The sequence below is a fragment of the Puntigrus tetrazona genome, chromosome 17, assembly GCF_018831695.1.
Source record: "Puntigrus tetrazona isolate hp1 chromosome 17, ASM1883169v1, whole genome shotgun sequence".
Lineage (NCBI taxonomy): Eukaryota > Metazoa > Chordata > Actinopteri > Cypriniformes > Cyprinidae > Puntigrus > Puntigrus tetrazona.
In genome coordinates this window covers 20011251-20025593 of record NC_056715.1, presented here as the reverse complement: position 1 = coordinate 20025593, position 14343 = coordinate 20011251, and positions in this window count along the sequence as shown.

Below are 14343 nucleotides of genomic sequence, written 5' to 3'. Positions count from 1 at the left end.
GAGGCCAGTTTTGTTACCCCAAATAAATGCCAGCTATTTAGAGTTTATTTGCCTAATGAAATAACAATAAAATAAATTGTATAGAATTTCAATCCTAAAGTATTTTATTTTCTTTTTATTATTGTCACCAGAAGTACAATTAAACACTTTAAGCAATTTTTAACCGTTTCATAGTACAATTGTGTTTTAGTGTCCTTCAAATAAAACGCGGAAGAAAAAAAACTGCTTGAGCAATATCATGATATATTGGTGTGTGCATCACAGTTAGTAAGCCAAGTCTGTAGCTTGTCAGTGTTCTACAGCTAATGGAGATGTGTCGGCTAATCAAAAGCGGCTTTATTGATCAGATGCACGATTGTGTTTGTGTGATATATTGCTATATCTATACAGCCAACTAATCAATGAATCAAAATAATGCGTCAGCTGCAGACATAATTCCAAGTAACAAAGAGAAACATTGCATATGCCATGATGAAAAGAACCAAACAAGACTGTCAACGACTCACACTGTAAGCCCTTAACTAAAATTCTGAACAGAGAATCATGGTAGAGAAGATGCCGACCAGAACCTGTATCACCTATGCTGGCTTGAATGGGAACTGAGAGTTCAGAGCAGGCTAGAAAAAAAGAGCGATAGCGTCAGAAGAACCGCAGAATAAAACTGTTGACATTAGCGTGCATTCACTAAACACAATACTTGCAACCTTCGAAAACAGAGGCTGATGCTGAGTACATGAAGAGAATAGAAGACCTCAATGCAGGCAGTGACTGACACCGGAGTGGGGAAGCCTGCTGGATAGCGCTGGGAGAAGTGGCAATGCAATAAAGACAGATAGAGCTCCTGAGTGTATGGGACTGTTAGTAAGACGAAACAAAAAAGATTTTCCATCATGATTATATCGATGAATTTCAGGCATGCAACATTACTAGCAAAGCAAAACAGGAAATACCATTGCTTTCAAGGCATGCAAAAGAAAGTTATCCCAAATTGAGGTAATCTCAGTCAATGGATTCTGTTCAAATGATACTTCCAATTATTTGCCGTCGCCTTACGACAATCAACGTTTCAACCAACATTGACGTGACGTGCCGTGCTATGGAGTCTACACTGCTTAAATGTAATAGTAAAGAAAGGAAAGACTTGGTCATCCATCCCAGCTAGGCCAGCTTCACAGGGCTCTTATTAGAAACACACTTTTCGCTTTACCATTGCACAAATTGCTACACAAATCCACCTGCAAATGAGATAAAATCCTGTAAGGCATGAGTTAAAGCCTCAAAGTCTTTGAAGATCCACAACGACAGGCAAACTCAGGAAGTCACCGTTAGTCGAGGTTCTTTCCTTTCAGTAGAGAAGCCTGGATGCATTTCTGCAAAAGACCAGTTAGCCGGATTATTAAAGTAGCTTGGCACAAGTAAATAACAGCCTAGGATCTCTTTCAGATTTCTGCTAGAACTAATCAAATTTCTTAGCTTATAAATCTGGAAGCCAGACATTTTATTCTGCGTCAAACGTCAATTACCGACGGTACAAAGAGCGATCAAAGAAGAGCATCATTTGGAATCCATTATAGGAGTGGAAACTACTCAACCGTCTTTCTATACGTAGGTAGGCGCGGTTGATTTCTACCTTGGTCTTGTACCACTGACACAGAGCGCTAATTGCTTACACTGTGTCTTCTGAATCAAAACCGTATCATCTTCCTGTTTCATCATCCACTGACACTCCTCTTCCGTCAACTGCTCTAGAACCTTCTGAATCAAGGCTTCACAGCTGTCAAAAGCATTATAATAAATACGATTACATCATTTTGATGAAAACATGCGAATGCAGAAGAATTACCGTAAAGTCATAGTGAGTTTGCAGAGGCGGACAGAGGATAAAGCCGTTAAATCATCCATTGGGCTTTATACAGAGCAAACTCTGCACAGATACATATGCATATAATCGAAAGATTTAAATGCAGAAATACGCACCTGCACATTCTTTGGCATGAACGGACACCTGGCGGCGTGGCAAATTCCTGAAGGGAGATTACACACGGACGAAACGTCATGGCATGATCAAGCACATTTACTCTAAGATGATAAAGGTTTTACAGAGTCAATAATAAGTAGGCTAATGTCGGGACTGTGCCGTTGTAACAATACGTGATGTGCCTACCACTAGAGGCTGATTCGAGATAACACCTAGCATTTCATTGAAGCGAATATTAATAAAATATAATGCATCCATGAGAACTGTATTATCCAGCGGATCTAACAAAGCTCAGTTGTATTTAACTAATGTTCACTTACAACTAGCGTAACAAATGTAGCCGTCATAAGAGTGTTACATTATTTCTTGATCGTTCTTTTGCAGCTAATCCGTTTCATCTGTTTCGTAAAATACTTAAATGAAAATGCACCAAAGCATAGTTTCATTTTTTAAATTGGACGATTATTATACCTGTCATAGTACAATAACACTTTTTTCCATTTTTCATCACTTAATGCTGTGTGCGTATTAACTCTAACTGTTATTTCAAACCTTAACGGTAGTAATTTTTCCTAAACGTTCAACTCTCCGAGCTATATGCTGCATTATGAGGAAATATAAATCAATGCCATTAAAACAGGCAAAGTCAAAAGTACCTGGCATCAGAGCGGCTGTGGGGATTTCACTGGATCTCTGTCCAGTCATCAGGCAGACGGCCGAGGCCATGCTTTTAATGAACTCCGCGGGACTGTCAAGTACCTTTTTATTCAACTGGTCTTGTATTACCTGCGAATAAATATATTTAACGAGGACAAGACGTATTGGTAACAATGAAATGGATACAGCAGCAGCCAGAGACGGACGTACCTCAGTATTCGTTTGAACAGTTTCCCATAATTTCTGACAGACAAAAGAAAGCGATCCCGCTGCCGTCGTCATCTACCATCCGACAAATATCCACCTACACGCCAGAAACAACGCTTAGGGCAGCTCGACAATGGGATGATTCGTAAAGTAATAATGACTATAAATACTCACCGCTCACCATGTCATTTCTTTTTTTAGAGTTGACTTAAAACAAACATCCCTGAAAACCTTTTGAGATATATGTGTATATATATCATCAAGCCACGTAAGGATTAATGAACGTCTGCTCAATTACGCTTGGAGCTGAGTGAAGTTAGAGGAACGTCGCTCATTTTCACCATCCTTCAAAACAAACATCAACAGAACAAGCTTCCACGCGTTTGTCTGCCGCTATTTCCTTCTTCGCAATATTTTGTGGCACAACTTTCAGGCGCTGAAGGCACCTTGCACCTGCCCAGAGCAGGAGAGTGAGTGAAGGCCCGCGCATTCATGTTCTCTCATAATTATTGTTTAGTTACTTGTGGAATGTCTAATGGCTATCGAAATAAAATGTTAAAATTAAATATATTTAGTTTAAAATCCATGGAAATCATCATATAATTGGTTAATATCCATTGATATAGTCCTCCCAAGACCATTGTCTGTATAGGATACTATCATAGCCAGTTATTATAAAGTTATGTCGTTTCAACCAGATATCTGCATGCAGATGATACTTTCGATAAATTAATTAGAAAATTTATATTGAGTAGTACAGCATTAAATACATTTACAGTACTATTTATAGAATATACATTTTCTCCAGCTACATAAAGTATATGAAAAATGACAAAGTACAAACAAGAGCACACAAGCTAGCAAACAAATGGAAAGTTGTAAAAAATAAATAAAAAGTAAGAAATAAATTAATAAATACATTTAAAAACACCAACAAACACTAAAAACTATCAATTAAAAGTAAAATCTTAATTTAAATAAAGCCTTAAAGGAATAGATTGCTTCCAATTCTGTCATCATTTACCCTCGAGTAGTTTCAAGCCACGTATGAATTTCTTTGTTCTTCTAGTTCTGAAGTCAGTTGTGACCCCAAACAGCCTGGTTTGAACTCTGGGTAGATCAGTTAATCACATTGATCACCAATAGAAGTAATAAGTAATATCACCCAAGACTCAGATAATGCACAGAAAAACTAGTACACTGCAGGAAAGCCAAGGTCAAAGAGCCCAACCGAAACAAACTCTGACCTCTTACTTATTAACAGCAAAACCTCAATATCTAAACCTCAGTTCATTTTGTATATTAGTAGTAATATATGTGCTGTCGTTTAATCATCCCGTGTATGTGTTTGATGTTTTTGTATCAGGATTTAAAGGCTTTCTTTTGCCTCTTAGCTCCAGGAGTGGACTGAAAGCGATGTTGTATTTGGCGTTGCTTTATTTTAAATAATAAGTCAATGATGAGTCATTACCAGGGATGTCATTACCATGTGGAGTTACTAGCTAACCATTATCATTGGCATTTTCTTATTTATTTGTTATTAATACTTTATTCTACAATGAAGCTATTGATGTAATGAACATTTCATAAACACTTCAATTACTTTTGCACATACGTTCCTCTCGCTGCTTCCCTATTAGTATTTTAAAGTATCAGCAATCCCCAACATATTACAGCAAAAAACATTCTTTGATATGCTTCCGCAGACTTTTAGTCGCCGGTGACGACAGGCTGATGTCAGCTCGAAGAGTGTCCTTTTCTTCACTCATGAGTGCGTGAACTTTAATCAAAATTTCAATGTTAATTGACATACTCTAAACGCACAATCGTCAATATCAAGCGGTATAGTGGATTGCACGAAAACTATCACCTTGTTAAAGATAATCTACAGTATACCTCTACTGCAACGTCATATTAATAAAACCATTAGGCATTTAGTAAAGAAGTGAAGCATGATTTCACAATGCCCCAGTGCAAAGACTAAAGCCAGAATCAGCGTGTTAATCAATATTTTATTAAGGTCATTTCCATTAGAGTTTCATTAATGCACGTCATAATCCTTTCATATTACAATCTCAAGTGAAACCCTGTACTCATTTTGGCGCCTCCACTCGATACGTAATATAAAGCTAAGATGATGCCTGGCGTGTGCTAACGCTAAGCGTTACCGTCACTGCCAATGCTCGTCTGTAAGTCAACGTGCCGGGCGTGGCTCGCGATTCATAAGTTCGGTGTAGTTTCTTGAGTCAGCTTTAGGAGTCGTTGAATGTCCGGTTACGTGTACGATAGTCTGAAACGTTTTGCTGTATCTCTTGAAGGCTCACCCTCCGGTCAATTGAAATTTTTTCAAAATTCCATGAAATATCATTCGACGAGTAGGATTCCAGACAAGATATTTAGGGTCCTGCATGAATGACATAGGGTCGCGCTCGTCTGATGCGAAGGAAGCATCTTTCAAGCAGAAAAGGCGGGATCGTATCACTTCCCCATTAACTGACGCACTTCTGAAATATAGTGAATGCAGGCTTGCCCTTCACCTGGGCGCATATTTCCAAGGAATTAAAATTTCAGCATCAGAACCAGTTCTCCTGAAGGTAAGAAGGACAAAATGTTGGAAAAATGCAATAGTTAGTGCGTCAGTCAAGCGTGTACCGTGCAACTTTACAGATATATTTAGCATTCGTGACACCAAACTAAATGAATAAGTGCAACTAAAGCGTCCCTTTGGAAACACACTGGTCGCCTGAGCCTGAGTATCCAACTGGTTTGCAGGAAGGCCAGGACCACAAATGGTGAAATTACCTGCTCTGGAGCTCATTGGCTAGTTATAGTCGGGTGGTCGTCCCTCAAGTGACGCCACATTTCCAATCAACTTCCACTCTTCCTCTGAAATATTGAAATCCTACCATTTCCCCTTCAGCAATGCTTACGCAGATCATAAAAGTCTCTCAGCTACTCAGTATGTCTTTCCTCTATTCGCTCCTCCTCCACAATGACATCAGCAGTGTCTCTTCCTACTTTGTGGTGTGGCACAGATCACGTGATCACGTGTATAACGCATAGTGCGTGTGTCTTAGATCGCGCGATACATCAACCTTGAAGACACCGTCTCAGAAGTTGGAATTAAAAAGACAATGCAATGAACCAATGTAGATTTTCTTGAACTACTCAAACATAGCTGCGTTAACAATCGTTCATATTTAAATGAAATCAATTCACAGCCTGCTACCAGATTAAATAACACTCCACTTGAAGTTCTGTGGAAATTTTACCAAATTATATCAGTTTCTAGGCCATGCTTTATTAATAAAGTCTGTCTCCATTACCTTGAATGCTATAAAAAATGGATGGCTACTGAGTTAATCATCTTTAGGTATTTATATTGCACCTTTATCGAGATCTTTCATCTGCAACGTGTTGTGTCCATAAATGCTTATTTTTGTTAGTACCATTCATTTCTTTGTACAGAGTGTGGTGCAAATGTGCATGTACAGCTTCCATTTATCATGATTTTATTTAGAAATGCATTACATAGCCTGCATACGAACAGGCTAGCACATTGTTGGAGGAAACAAACTTTAAGAGTGACCAAAACCCAAACAGAACACCTGTTTTGCTAAAAAGCTTCATTTGGATACTTCAAAAGCTATATTTTATTTAAAAACTAGTCTGTTTAAAAGGTAAAAAATCATAAAATGAAATAAAATTATTTACTATAGGTTAAAAAACCACACAAACAATTAAAAACTAGAGGGCTATGTGAGGCTTTGTTGCAGTTTATTTAGTTTGTATTCAAAATATATCCCAAACAAATGTGAATTAGATTTGTCAGTCAATAGTTTTACTCCTGTTTTACAACATAACAAAAACAAACAGAAAAAAATGATAGATTGAAAATGTTATTAATAGAAAAAAGCACCATTAGCCAAATCTGTTAGTTTAGAAATGACAAGAAATAGAAAAACAAAACTATAACTACTTTAAAAATATTTGGACCAGATCATGTAATAGACAATACATTTTTTTGGCTCAGTGTTGTAATTAGTTTAATACAAATATTCCTTTAGATTTTTATTAGAAAACAAACCGATGTTATGGGTATATCAAATTATATGAGTTATGACACCAGAAATGTCTGGGAGAGATGCTGGGCTCTTTAATCCAGTGGAGAGAAACCTGTGGGCTGCCACAAACTAAAAAAAGAAAAGAATTACAGCTATATTAATAGGGTGAACAGTTTTACAGCACATTAAGTACATTTTAAATAACAGATTGAATGCCTTTTTAAAAAACTTAAAAGCCCTTGGAACCTCTCTTCCACTCTCAGTGTCCAGACAAATGTCACTTAGAGAAACACGGCAGTGAGGAAGGCCAGGAATAGTCAGCATCTGCAGAAACAAATAAAATGAACTTATATATATATATATATATATATATATATATATATATGACTACTCTTCCTACATAATTGTGGTGTTCAGAATTAATGAATCTGATTTATTTAGACAATCATGTAAATTTTACTATGTAAAAATGAATATTGCGCCACTTACTGCTTGCCAACCCGGTGGGTAAGCCTGCCCCTACGCGCGGATGTCGCGGGTGGAAGAGAACAAATCCAGCAGGCACAGCATAACCGGCATCATGTGACAGAACGAATGAGTTGCCGCCAGCCGCATAGCAGTGAGCTGCCAAAACCCTCTCGAGGAGACAATAAAGCTTTCTAAATACAATTGCAACCTCACGTTTAAAGATATGCATTATCCATAGATATGTTTTGCTACACTTTTTCAATCCGTGTTGGATCCAATGTACGGCTAGCCAACTTCTTGTTTGTTTCAGAAATTATATTGGATCGTTTTCCACATTTGCTGGGAGAAACATCAAGTTCATAATTGTAGGAAATGAATCTGTGAAAGTAGCGTTGATTCACATGTACAGTTTCCCAAACAGGCAGTAAATCAATGCACTATTCATACCTGTTGCTGTGCAGATCCACCTTGTGTTGGGCCTCTGGAAGAAGTTCACGTCATCACCATAGACCTTCACGAGGCGATGATTGGTACCCATCTACAATGATGGCAACTGCAATAGGTAACAGACAACCGAACCAGGTAACATAAAATATGGCTGCAAACAAACCCTCTAATATCGGGTAACATGTAAATTTTTTACACTCAACGTCATGAAATTTGAAGCTGTTGTTGAGTCTGCTGCTTTCTGCACTGCTCCTGGCAGCAGATCTGGCGGCGCGTCAGCCCAGTGAGAACAATGCACATCATGCACTCCGCCTCTTTGGCTGGTTACAGATCAGATCAGCTCCAGCCTTGTGTCAGTCCTGCATTTCAGAGATGGCACTCAGAGTCATACAGCAGTTTTGATCAACAAGATCTCAATAACTTCTCCCAGGCACTTTACTCACGTGTGAATCTAGTCACAGTCAAATTTAGATACAAATTTTACCATCGTAAGATTCTGAGTATGACCTCCAATCACATATTTGCTGGGGAAATATTTACATTATTTTTGTTATTATTTCATTGATCGGTCTGTCCCGATGTAGAATAGAATTTGCTCTTTTCAGCTCTCCTTGGAAGCATTTATAAGTTTAGACAAAGCCACATAAAAACAACAACCAAGTGTTAGCAGCGGATGCAGATGCAATCAGAGTGCAGTCTTGCCAAGCATTGACAGCCACAACTGGAACCCCAAAGCTGGGCGTTCTCCACTTGCTTCCTCATGTTACAGCCAGCTTCCAGCAGTCTTGGATTCTGGAAGTCAAATAACTTTATCAGTACCACATTAAGTTTTGGGAATGTTTCCAGGCGAAGGTGCATGTACATTTCAATCATTTCACTATTTGATATGATAGCAGAAATGAGAACAGGTTTTTGGTTAAACAAAGACATATAAATGATATATAGTACCTCTTGATATATTCTTTTGGCAGAGGCGTGCCTGCAATGAGCCTACAGAAAGATGCAGCGCATATTTATTAAGTCCATGAACAAATTTATATCGTTTAAATGGAGAAAATCTGCACATGACAATGTAGATGCTGTATTCTCAGACTCACCACGTTGGGCGCCTCCATGCATCTTGAGTGCCCGAGCAATTGTAATAGACCACAACATGGGGCTTGGGACCGTGCAAACACTTGATACTTGAAAAACTTCTCATTTCAATATCTGCTCCAAAGCCAGCCTATTATTTGTGAAAACAACAAACCCTTTAAAATTAGCGCTGATAAGATCCGAACAACTTAAACAATTAAACTTTTGCAAATAAATAATATCAGCCAATAAGCAATTTACCATCCGTCTCTAACAAAAAGTAGGCTTAGCACTACGCTGTAGAGACCCCTCAGTCAATTTCTGAGTTCATCCAGGACTAATGGTTGAAAGATTTGCTTTGGTGCATCATGAGACTCAAGCATGTGTATACTGCTGTATGCAGTATACTAATTTTAAATCTGCATGCATGTTCATATGCATCTTTTGTAGCCCCAAAATTTACGAATCATGCTGGGGCTTAGCAAATAACAAAAAGGTGGCTTTGTACTTACCACACAAATCCGTGAGTCCAACCAGTTTCAATGCAATTTTATCTGCCAAGATTGAAGAGTTTCCATAGCAATGTTTGCAAAGGTCAGCATGAACAAACACAGGGTTTCCTAAAACATACAAAAACTTACGACACTCATCTGAAGCACCAGAAAGGCTGTGACAAGAAAACAGCAGGGGAACCGATTTAGCCTTCTAGAGCAGTTGAGAGCGAATGCGGAGATGCATGACCCAGCACAATTCTTCTCACCTCTAGCGTCTGCATGAGGTTTGGCTTGATGGCATCTCGCATGATGCAAATCCAGAGCTCCACACCTCCTAAGACACAGACATTACAGAATCAACACGGGATGAGCTTCTACACGCCGAGATAAAGTAAGAGGCGTATGACAGCAGCACCGTCCTCGGTGAAGTGACCCAGGCTGACCGCTGACGAGTAGCCACCACCATTTTTGCAAACCTCTGATCATATCAGCTGAGGCTGGTAGTGAGCTAAACTGCCATAATCTCACTGGCTACAGTGATGTCAAACTAGACCTGGGAAAAAAAAAAAAATTACTGGAAGTATTGCCTGCCAGCAGAATGAGATCAAGTGCTTTGGTTCCTTGTCATTTACACAGCTGATTAAACATGCATGTTTGTCTGTTTCGACTCTCAGGATTCTGTTTTTTATTCAGTCATAACAGACTAATGCAGAAAGACAAGACATTATCCATAGCCTTGGGATAGAAATAAAAAGTAGCTCTGAGCTATTAAAAGTTAATATTCTTTGAACAAGATCACAAAACATTTCTTCTGCTGGTAGACCAAACCACAAGACTTATTACGTGAATTATTAGAAGCTACTACTGCATTATAAATTACTCCAGTTTTACAGGCTTTATAAAATAAACGAGTCTTGAATCTAAAGCATTTGGTATATGCTTTTAGTAGTAATGCATTGCTCACAGTTCTGGTAAGCCCTTCTCAGTTGGAGATTGTGTGGTGATTTTTCTCAGCGATCATTGTGTCAGCACTTAAAAAATTAATTCGATTTACATTTCATCAGATGTGCACTATGCTATAAAAATGTATCATTTCACCAACATTCATGAATAACCCAATCTAAACAAATGTTCAAGTGTTAAGGTGCGTTCCAGATCAATTGTCTCATATAGCATAAGAACAAATGCACATTCTATCATACCTCGCTGCTGCCAAATTATGGACTCTGGTCAATGTCCAGCCTGGCCCGAAGCGTGTAGTTTCCTCTTCTGTTAACGTGCTGAGTCAGTTTGCTATACCTAGTTTTCTATCAATACAATAAAAGTATAGAAGCATGACAATGAAGAGCTAAACTAATGCAAATCTTGAGAGAGGCTGAAATTAAAAGAAGCAAATAAACATTATTCTTACTTCGATCTGTTGATCTGAACTGGGCAAACTTTATCTGGCCTCCAGTCAAAGGGTACCAGCCAGATTAAATGAGGCCTAATGCAGTGATAGGAATGACATTTAGTTGTTATTAGGGACTAAGCAATTAAATTGTGATGCAGATAATATAATTTAAGCTGGTGCAGGCTGACCCAGTGCTCATTTCCTCAATGTTCAGCTATGATAACGCCTGGAGTTTGCGGCGTAAAGGAGTCAAAGAAACAATGAATTTTGCCAGTGTTAGTATTTTTGCAAAACTGTATTAGATGATAACACTTAAGCGGAATAAAACTTAGTATTTGTAAATTACCTGTATTTAAGTTATTATACTTAAAGCAACCCTACTTGTAGTTTGATTGATATTGCTTGAGCACCAAAAAGAAGTGATTTGTAGAAAAAAAAAAAAAAAAAAAAAAAAATATAAATACAAAAATAAAATAAATAATAATAATATGTATATTAATAATATAATAATAAAAAAAAAAATATATATATATATATATATATATATATATATATATAAAGTGATTTTTGCAAACAAACTCTTTTTATTAATGATTAATGTACATCTAATGCTATTGCGTGTTACATATAGCGAATTATTGTGTATAATACGTTGTTAAAAATTCATCATGATAGCATCAGAATGTGATATGAGGATCCAATAGATATGAATGAAGACAAGACAATGCAACCCTTCAGACTGGGTAGCCGTGGAACATATGACATCAATTGCAGCAGCCACCAGGTTATTGGCTGCTGTGATGGCATGCATAGATATCATGGTAAGATGAGATTGAACTTAAAAACTGATCGCTAAATGCATGCTTTTATACACAGCTTTATCAAATCACAGAATCTGATTACAAAAAATACCTCTTCCATAGGGAATAACTTGCGAATGCTTCCAACGGCACACCTATAGATAACTTAGGTTACATTTCGTAGTTGCTCTCACTCCTATAAAACTGATAAGATTTTTACTTCCTTTGTACCGTTTAGTAAACAAACCTATTCATGTCTGTTTAGTAAAATGTAGTATTACTATCGTCTTATCATCATGCCTTTGATGCAAATGTTGGACCTTGTGATGGTTAGCGCACACAGCCTCAGCGCATTAAACTGGATGAGCCCCAGTGTTGAATGACCTATTGTGATTGTATATTTCCAGCTTCACCCAGAGGTGGGTGATTCTACATTAAACAAAAGTATCAATGACACAGGCGCTCATTTCAATTTAGATTTAAATTAGCGTATCATTTCTCTCTCAGAGTTTAAAAAAGATACCAGTAACGACCACATGTTGCGTCAGGTTGAGTCTGCAGTGATCAATTGTTTTTCAGACGGACTTTGCTTTGGTCCTGCACGTGGGAAACCAACCTCATCCGAAGAACTGATTTCCTTAGCAAGGCATTTAGTAGGTTTGAAGTACACAGGGCGAGAGATGGATGACATCACTGCATAATGAAAAATGAACAAACAATGGCAGAACAAAGAATTTGATTATTCAGAGCATGGGTGATTCAAGGGTGTTCATAACTAGGAAATAATTCAACTGCCAAAAAAAAATAAATCTTGAAGGTGGTGGATACCGTTAATGTGATTATACTGCTGAGGACATCCAAATGATTTGTTTTGAGGCTATTATGTTGTTTTAGAACACTTTTTTTTTTTTTAGCAGCCAGTGCATTGTGACATAAACTATCATTAGATGTCCTCCACATTTACTACAAATACGGTTTTGTTTTCTTTTGCATAGCTAAAATACATCAAACCAGAACAGGCCGTTGGGTGAGTGCGGTGTAATTTGTATTTCCACTTCCCAGGTTCTTGTGTGTGCTTGGAGAAATGCTTGGCACTCAGAACTGTGTTCTGAGAAATTAAGAAAGTATAAGGTAGGTTTAAAGCAGTTCTTGAGCCAAAACTCTTGGCTTGTACGACTTCACTATATGGACAAGTATTTAGGAAACCCCCTTCTAGAACAGAAAGAAGCGCTAAAACTGTAGCAACTAAAGATGAATAAAATCAAATTCCTAGAATTATTCTGTACACTGGTTTGTGCTTTTGCCTTTATACACCTGATAGAGTTAGTTGTTTTGACCAGTGACCATTTGGAAGTTAAGCAATCTGCCTCCTTTTCCAGGGGCTCAAAGTATTTTGACAAAGCTACAGTTCAGAAGTTCGTGGCTTGTAGTTAGAGACCTTCCAGGTTAGAGTCTGAATCTTCATCCGTGGAGACACAGCTACCAACATGCTCGCACAGTTGCACATCAAATTTTGGGTTCCCCTCACGGAGATGCTTTGCCAGGTCTTCCAGTGCTGGCTGAGGAGTCTTCACTTTGAGCTGCTTCTTGTTTGTAGGTCTTTCTGCCCGTCAGTCTTGTGCTTAAATGGGCTTTGGATTCCAAAACGCTTTGACTTTTTTTATATTTTCTGGTAAATGTTCCTTTCTTCAATGTTACCAGTTCTTTGCACCTTATTGTAAAACCCTCTGTACCCACATTCAAAGCATTTCTCCAGTTATAGATTTGCAGCCCAGTCGCCTACCTCTAAAGTATTCTTGATTTCTGTTGATATTATAGAAGGTTTTCTTTGCAAAGGAAGAATTGTGCGATCATCCGCCAAGCCGTCTTAGGCCCTTGATGCTGTTGAAAAATTTAGCCAACCATTGGCCTGTACGACTAAGGTTTTTGCTATCTCTCTTATAGTTGTTTTCAGCTTGATGAGGACCCTCCCTTCCTTTTCCTTGGACTTCACTGGTGTTGTAGCAATCAAAATGGTTTCAAATGCAGCTCTCATAACTCCAATTCTTTTGTCTGCTTAATTTGTTTAAATACTGAGAAATAGGCAGAAGCGCCTGGTCAAGTGCCTCTTAATCTGGCTATCCAAATACTATTGTACCCTTGAAAATGGAGATGCTTTGCATAAAATGGCTGGAACTCCTAAATGTTAAATGTCATAAATCTTGCACTTTAAATCACATTTGTTTCTTTCAAAATGCTTTTATAGTAGTTTATGAGAAACTGAGTCAGCATAATCCTCTAAATAACTCTAGGCAAATACAATTTTATTTATATCATACTGGATTCAAGGAACTGTTTTCCTTTGCAAGGCCCATCATGACAGGAAACCATGCCTTATCCATGTAGGAATGTATTAGTGAAGGGGTGTGAACATTTGCAATGGCACCATTCACAGATGTTCTAAAATCTATAAATTATATATTTTCACCAATAAATGTATCACGTCAATCAAGGCATTTTTCCTAATGCAGATGTTGAGAAACCTTCATCAGAAATTTAGTTACTAAATATAAAATGTACTCTATTAAGACATACAGATACAGAGTAAAATGTTAATTAAAGTAGAAAAAGAGTTAAGTCAAGTATAAAAAGTAAACCAAAAAAGCAGTGTCCCATTAAAGCAGGAATAATGTACCTGCCCTTAGGCATGGCACAGTCATTGGACCCGACTCCTCCAGGTACAGGTGTAATAAAAGCAGCCTTATCTTTAGCAGAGTCAGTG